Source organism: Lygodium microphyllum, chromosome 22 (genome assembly GCF_053477565.2).
Source record: "Lygodium microphyllum isolate KBCC chromosome 22, Lygodium_microphyllum_v1.1.10, whole genome shotgun sequence".
In the NCBI taxonomy this organism is placed as follows: Eukaryota; Viridiplantae; Streptophyta; class Polypodiopsida; order Schizaeales; family Lygodiaceae; genus Lygodium; species Lygodium microphyllum.
The window spans coordinates 109,865,711-109,874,165 of NC_141156.1; positions in this window are offsets into that span (position 1 = coordinate 109,865,711).

The window sequence follows — 8,455 nt, forward strand, 5'->3', positions numbered from 1 at the left end:
AGGGTTTAAGTTTGCAACTAGAATAGGCTATGGGATGTGAATCTTGCATAAGGACAGCTCTTATTCCAAATCTGCTAGCATCAGTGACTACTAGAAAGAATGGTGGATTAAAATCGGGTAATTATAAAACAGAAGCATGTGTTAAAGCATGTTTCAATAAATCAAGACATTTGCTGATTATCAAACCAATGATATACAATAACTTTATTTAATAACTTTGTTAAAGATAATGCAAGCAATGAAAAATTTCTCACAAATTTTCTATAAAAGCTAGCAAGATCTAAGAAAGAACGTAACTCATGCACATTTCTAGGAATTGGCCAATTCAAAATTTCTTCTATCTTTTTAGGATCAACTTGAATACCATCAGATGAAACAATATGTCCTAAGTATTCAATGTGGGTTTGGAAAATTTACTTTTTTCAAGGTTAGCATTTAATTGATTTTCCTTCAACAATTTAAAAACCAAAGATAAATGTTCATAATGCACATTCTCATTCTTACTGAAAACCAATATGTCATCAAAGAAAATAATTACATAATGCTGATATTTCAAAAATATCTAATTCATCATATGACTCAATGTAGTTAGTGCATTAGTCAAACCAAAATGCATAACAAGGAATTCATAATGACCAAATTGAGTTCTAAATCCAATTTTGAAAATGTCAGGTGTATCCAATCGTACTTGATGATATCCAGATTTGAGATCTATCTTGCTAAAAATAGTGGCTCCTTGTAGTTTATCCATGACGTCATGATAGTGTATCCATGTAGTTTATCCATGAGGTCATGATAGTTTATCCGTGTAGTTTATCCATGAGGGCATGATAGTTAATGCACATCCTATAGGTATTATTTTTCTTCTTCACTAATAGGACAAGTGCACCAAAAGGAGAACTACTGGGCCTAATGAGTCCTCGGGTTAGCAATTCTTCAACTTAGGCTTGGATTTCTTTTTGTTCAATCCGATTATGTCTATAAGGTGCTTTACATAGTGGTTGAGAACCAGGGATTAAATCTATTTTATGATCTTCAAGACGTGTAGGTGGTAAACCAGGGGGTAAATGAGCAACAAAAAAATCTTGAAATTGTGAAAGAAATTGTGCGTGCCTAGAATGCATCTAATTTTCCTTGGTTGCAATTTCATTCACCTATACTAAGTATGATTTGCTACCTTTTCTCAATGCACGTTTAGCCTGTGTGTGACTAAGAAATGGAAAATTATCTAAGGTGTGTGTTCCATATAATGTAATTTATTTGTCATTAGAATTAATTTTTATTAAATGTGTGGAATAATCAATGTCAAAATTATATTTATGATGCCAAGGCATTCCTAAAATAATGTCACTATCTTGCAAAGGCACAACTACGAATATTCTACGCTCAACATAATCACCAATTTTAATTTCTAAATAATGAACTTCTTGTGTACCATTGTATCTAGTGCCTAAGAATGCAGCTTTTTTACGATAATGAGTTTGAACAATATGTAAATTTAATTATTTTACCAAATTTACAAAAATAAAATCATGTGTACTCCCATCATTATGTAAAACAATCTTTTCATTACCATGCACAAGACATTTCATCATTAATAATGAATGAGGATTTGGCATACCTGGTAAAGTATCTGAAGTAGTACCGATATCGTCATCATCTTCCATGAAATCTGGCATATCTTCATGGTCTTTGTCTTCAGTCGCTCCCAAGTAATTGATTTGAACAACTGGCTTCTTAGATTGGTAGTTGACTGCTAAGTATCCAAGTTGATGACACTTGTAGCAAACTACAGACTTGGCTTTGGAAACATTATTGGTAATGGCTGGAAGCTTAGGTATGTTGGGATTTGGCTGAAGAGATGGCTTAAGATTTGAATTTTTGTTTGATGGTAAAGCAGGGGGTCATGTCCAAGCTTTATGGAAAGAAGAAGGAACAAAGTGATTTTGATTGAATATTTGAAAGTTAGAATTGAATTACTTTGTACCGAAGTTACCGTTAGTTGGAAATTGTTGTAGTCACTTTTCTCGTCCACGAATTTTGTCTTCAGCATCATGGGCCAAAGAAATCGCATCCTCTAAAGTCTTTGGCTTGAACATGTTCACTTTTGCATAGAAGTGTCCAAGCAAACCGGACATATACTTACGCTTGTGGATCACCTCAGGAAGATCTTCAAGCATTCGAAGTTACAGCAAGGCATTCCAAAAATGCTTAGTGTATTGCGGAATAGGCTCACAATCTCTTTGTTACAAAAGATCCCACTGTTTGATTGCTTTTTCATGGAATTGAGGTGGAAGATAATTTTGCAAAAATTTCTCTTGAAAGGCCTCCCAAGTAGTAGGACAATCAATACTCTTGTAGACAATAGTCCACAATAACGATGCTCTATCCACTAAATAGTTAGTGACACATTTGAGTTTATATTTCTCAGCATACTGCTCTTTATGGAAGTAATCATCAAACTGACTGATAAAAGCGAGAATAGTTTTTTTGTCACGTAGCCCATTAAAAATAAAGAATTTGAAATTTCTTTTACTTATCTTGGCTTCTTTCCTTAGAGATTGTGATTCGAGTGCCGCATCGATCGTACGTTGTATAACATCTTCAGGTTGCAGTCCATCTTGATCTTGACAGTGGATCATTGAAGAGTAGCCAATTGAGCTTGCAAAGTTTGACATGCTCTTCGTTTCTCTTGAAGTTGCATCATAATTAGGTCAAATTTTTACTCCATTGTTGGTTCCAGTAAATCACCTTCGGCCATAAAATCTTCCATGGTTTGATCAAACATCCTACAAAATCTCAAAAAACCTCACACACTTGAAATATTTTTAGAAGGATGAGCGTAGCTCAAGTTTGGGTTTAAAAGGCTTGCTTTTTTTTTTAAATGATGACGGTCTTGCTTGATTTTTGTGATCTTACTTCTTTTGCGGGTACACTAATTGATGATGGTCTTCTTCCAAGCGGATACATCTTCTGTATAGTCTGCGTATGACAATCTGCTTGCTAGAAATTGTCTCTATCATCATAGCGCAAGTGTGAATAGAGGCTTGCTAAAGCTTTCAAGAGTAGTTCGGGAAGAGTTTGGTGTGAACAGTTACTATGGGATGGTTTGAAATTTTGAGGCTTTAGGAAAGCTTAAAACCTTAAGCTTAAGCTTTTTAATAAAAAGTTTAATCAAATCGTTTTGGTCCGCGACAGGATGTCAGGATCTTTTTTATGACATTGACATCCTGCAGTGCATTCTGCTGCCACGGTTCATCGAATTATGAAGAGCTTAAGCTTTGCTTAAGCTTTGTAAAGCTTAAAAGCTAATCTTAATGAAGTTTTCTTCTCTGTGTTCTCAAAAAAAAACATCTTGAGAAGAGAGCTTGGGAAGTGGTCCTCCGTCGCCAGAGATTGGTCCTTCGTGCAATCCAATAGTATAGCAAGGGGTTCTTCACTGCCAGGAATACGCTGGTATTGATGGTTCATCACAAGACTTCCTATAGAGCCCAAGAGCTTCACCTTTGCATGAGATGGTAAGTGATTGGAAGCCCTTGATCTCAGCTCCACTGGTGCACAAATTGAATGTTAGATGCGTGCGTAGCGAGTGTCGGAAAGTCCTCAAGAACAAAAGAACTCTATTAAAGCTCATAAAACAAGAAGAAAGATTTGCACGACATAAAGAAAAGAGGCAAATTGTGTACAATCTCCCCCCATGCCTTGTGTGAGCGCTCCACAAGGCATGTATTTATAAATTTATTAATTTTCAAGCTCAAAAATAGCCCAATTTTACAATTAGCATGCTTTGGCTTTTGTGTTTGCTTTTGTCCAAATAAAGAATAAAGCAGTTGGGTGCCCCAAAAGTCAAGTTGTGCCCAAATACAATGTCCAATAATGAAATATTTAAACAAAGTGCCTATGCGCATACAAAATAATAAATATTTGTCAAGCGTTTCAATAAATAAGTGTACCTAAATAAATATTAGCGCCACATCTTTAATGATAAGGTACGCGTCCATCAAATAATAATTTCTTCTAGGTAATTTGAATACACGCTATCGCCCAATGCTTCCCAATGCCACCGCCACTTGCTCTATACATCAACTGAAGTATTCACAATTGTTAGAAAATAATAAAATTAAACCAACAAAAGTAAATACCTAGCAGTCTTCAACTACAAAATAAATAAATAGGTTGGAACTCTGTCCTAACCTTAATTTAATACGAGTGCACTCTTAACTCATAAACATTCACTAATTGAGATATGTATTTTGCAGAATCACCCACTATGGAATCACCCATATGCACATTAAATTAACATGATGCTCAAAAAGGACCGGCGTCCCCATCAACTTCTTGCATAAGGAATCCACCTTGTGTATGAGCCCCGAAAAATAATTATAGTTTTACGGAAACCACCGCAAAAACTCACAAAATCCACCGTGGAATATGCCTCCTAGCATCAATTGTATTAGTGCTATACTAAACAAATTCGATGGAGTACTTGGAGGGAGCCTCTTGTTGTGCAGAAGATTCTTGTGGCCAAGTCCAGGTGATATCCTTCCTTTTCAAGCTCTTTCCCTTTATTATGTATGTATATATATATGTGGCACATTTTCTCTTTTGTTGGGGACCAACATTCAAGGCATGATATCCCAAGGTTAGGTTAAGTGTGTCTAGGGAGGTTTAAGTAGTTGTCTGGCTCCTATGTAAAGACATTGTCAAAAACTCTAAGAGTTGTTTTTAAGGGTAGTCCTAGTGACCCTATTCTACTAGCCTGCTAGGCAGCTTTTTGTAGGAATCCTTGTTAGTGTGAGGCAAATAGAGAAGCCTGCCAGATAAAAGAGAAAAAACTATGAATGTATTTCAAATTTATCTGAAAGATACAGAGGTGTGTAAAAAGGGATTCTAACCCCTAAAATAAGAAAATTAAGGGAGAAAAGTTCCAAGAGCAGATGTTCATTACCTTGCAAAGGGTTGGTAGGTTCCTAGGGATGAGTCTCGATGCTTCTCTTCTTGGGTGACATTTAGCCGAAAAAAAAGAAATAAGGATGATTGGAGTGAAAATAAAAGTGAGTGAAAGAAAAAGGATTTAGTGTCGCCATGTGAGAGCTTGGTAGGTTCTTGGATACTAAGACTAGACCTAAGGCCAATGCTTTATTCGCCTTGGGTCACAATACACTCAGATCCCTCCTTTTTACATGCTCAAGTATAAAGTAGGGAAGAAAAAAATTTGGTAAAATCAAAATATATATGATTTGCAATTTATCAAGCTATAGGAATCCTCGCCTTGTAGGAGTTCCTAGTCCAATTGTTCTAGGTTAGGTAGGCAAGTCAAACCACCACTTAGGATGGCCCTTTTTATAGTTCTTTTTAGTTGGTCTGTGGTATTGGACCAGTTGGTTAGCAGCTAGCTCTAAATCTTTGTCAATAGACTATGCTTAGCCTGTCCCTCATGGACTTCATGCCTTGATTTTTGTAAGAGGGTAAGTGAGAGCTATGTTTGTGCTCTATTGTGTCATGTTATTTAAAGTAGCTTGATGCTCTTTATGGTTCATATTTGTGCAGATCAATTCATGGGTTTAACATGCTGACTTATCCTATCATGTAGTCACCAATGAGAGCTAACTTTTAGGAGCCGAATTTAAAGCACAAAAGTGGCTGAATAGCCATAAAAGAGGCACTTTTGGTGAAAAACAGAACAACCATGAATCAAATAACTAGAGTTTTCCAAGATGCATTTTGACGCCAAAATCCAATCCAAGTGTCCATTCGTTAATTGGAGTCTGTTTGATCCCCCCCATTTAATGGCCACAGGATTTGGCATTATAAAGCAACTACCTAATCTAGAAGCTGGAAAGTAAGTGATGGAGACTAGGGTAATATATTTCAATGCCAAGAAGCTGCTACATCTAGTTGGATTGCAAATCTAAGGTCATTTGCCCCTCCATCTGGCCTGAAACCAGTTGCAATAGAGTGTGAACATGCAAGAGTAAACTAGGTTTTTTGTAAGTTAAGAGCTTGAGCTTGATTGAAAGAAGCATGTAATGAAGAAACATGATGAAGAAAGGGGGGGTGATGAAAGGGAAGAGGCGCCTTTTTTTTGTGACCTCTCAATCCATAAAAAATTTGATGTTTGCAACTGTTCAAATCATCCTTCCTCTTCCTAGGACTGAGATGCTAATTTTCCATGCTCTGACTTGCTCGAGACCACGTGAAATTTGATGCATTGAATCAAAAGTTCATATTTCAATCTTTCTCTCTCACCATAAATGTGGTTGTTCTTGAGATGGAAATTGTTTCAAAATGATTGGATATGCTTGAATATGTTTGAAATCATAGAATAATAAGTAATTTCTAGCAAGTCACATAATGGTTATCAAAACCTAAAACCCACAATGTAAGATTTAATAGAAAAATGACAATTTCATGAATTTTTGTGGTTCAAATTGTGTTCCTATGGAGTTATATTGAATATGATGTTGAATCACAATCCACATAAGCTTCATAAATCTAAAATTTAGAAAAACTAATAATTCATATTAAAATAAATAATTAAAAATATAAAAATGATAATTTTTTATGAAAAATAATTTAAGGATAAAAAATTTGCCAAAAGTTAGAAAAAGATTTATGAGTCTATAAAGGATGTAGAGCATGAGGTTTGCCTTACTCTACATCCATTTATATGTTAAAGTAGTTATTTAGAGAGTATTTTTATGGAAAAAATATTGTGAAACATAAGAAACACATTGCATAATAAATGAATACATAAAGAAGCTGAAATGTCAATAATTTTACATGGACATATATATGCTTATGTATTGAAACCAAACATATAGGATTTTTTTAATATTTTTAAAGGGACAATAGCATGGATTAGCTCGGTATTTTTTCTAAGCAATGAAGAAAAAAATAAATCAAGATGGTTGGAGCGAAAATAAATGTAAGTGGAAGAAAAAGTTTTAATGTCACCTTTGTGAGAGCTTGGTAGGTTTTTGGATATCAAGACAGGACCTAGGTCAATGCCCTGTTCTCCTTGGGTTACAATGTGCTTAGCTCTCTTTTTTTTACATGCCCGAGTATAAAAGATTGAAGAAAAAATGTGGTAAAATGAAAAATATATAGACCAAGCTATAGGAGTCCTCACCTAGTCAGAGTTCATAATCCAGTTGTCTTAGGTCAAGTAGGCAGGTCAAACCACCACTTAGGATAACTTCTTTCATAGTTGTTTTTAGTCATTCTGTGTTGGAGCAGTTAGTTAGCGACTATCTCTAGATCTCTGTTAGACTATGGTCTATCCCTTGTGGACTTCATGCCTTGATTTTATCAAGGGAAAGATTGAGAGTTGTGTCTATGCTCTGATATGTATTTTATTTGTAGTAGCTTGATGCTCTTTATGGTTTATATTTTTGTAGATCAACTTGTGGATTCAATGGGCTGAGTCGCCCTCTCTCATGGTCACCAATGAGAGTTGATTTTAAAGTGGAATTTCAAGAGCAAAGGTGGCCCGAGAGCCATAAAAGAGGCATTTTTTGTGAAAAATGAAATGGTCATGGATTAAGGAGTTGGAGTTTTTCTAGATTCATTTCGACGCCAAGAATCCAATGCAAGTGTCCATTCGTCGATCAGAGTCCATTTGACCCCATATTTAATGGCCGCAAGGTTTGGCATTATGAAGCAACTACTTGATCCCTAAGCTAGAAAGCATGTGATTGAGGCTAGGGTGATAGATTTCAATGCCAAAAGCCGTTCATCCTATCAAATCACAATTCCAAGGCCATTTGCCCCTCCAACCAGGTCAAATCCACTTATGAGCAAGTATGAACATCAAAACTTGAAGTAGATAAGTTAGAGGTTAGTTGTAACCATGATTAAGAAAGAAAAAACCCATAAAGTGCTCACAAGATGGGGTGGATGGAGGCTTTTTTTTTGTGCCCCTTCCTCCCCATAAGAATTTGATTTTTCTTGACTATCATCCTCATCCTCCTCCCCTTGGGCCTGAGTTGCATCAATTTCTCATTCTCCATTGCTTTGATTCTCGTGAAGCATGATGTAGTAATTAGCAAGATTAAAATTCAGTCTTTCCCTCTCCTATTTCTCTCTCCTCTTTGTTCCTTGTTCATATGGCTATGTATAAGAGAGAGAGAGAGAGAGAGAGAGGAGAGAGAGAGAGAGAGAGAGAGAGAGAGGAGAGAGAGAGAGAGAGAGAGAGAGAGAGGGAGGGAGGGAGGGCTAATTTGATGAATTGGTACTGGACAAAGGTTCTAAAGCATAATGGCACATAGATCAAGTAATTTGGATGCATTAGCACACCTGGCTGAAAATTTATGTCAACGGCTCCATCTTATTGAAATATGGGGCATGACGTACATATGTGAATTTTTGAGTGAGCAATTGTTATTTAGTTTTTATGATGAATTGTTAGTGCATTTTATGGAAACATGGTTGCAAATTATTAAAATATGTTTTT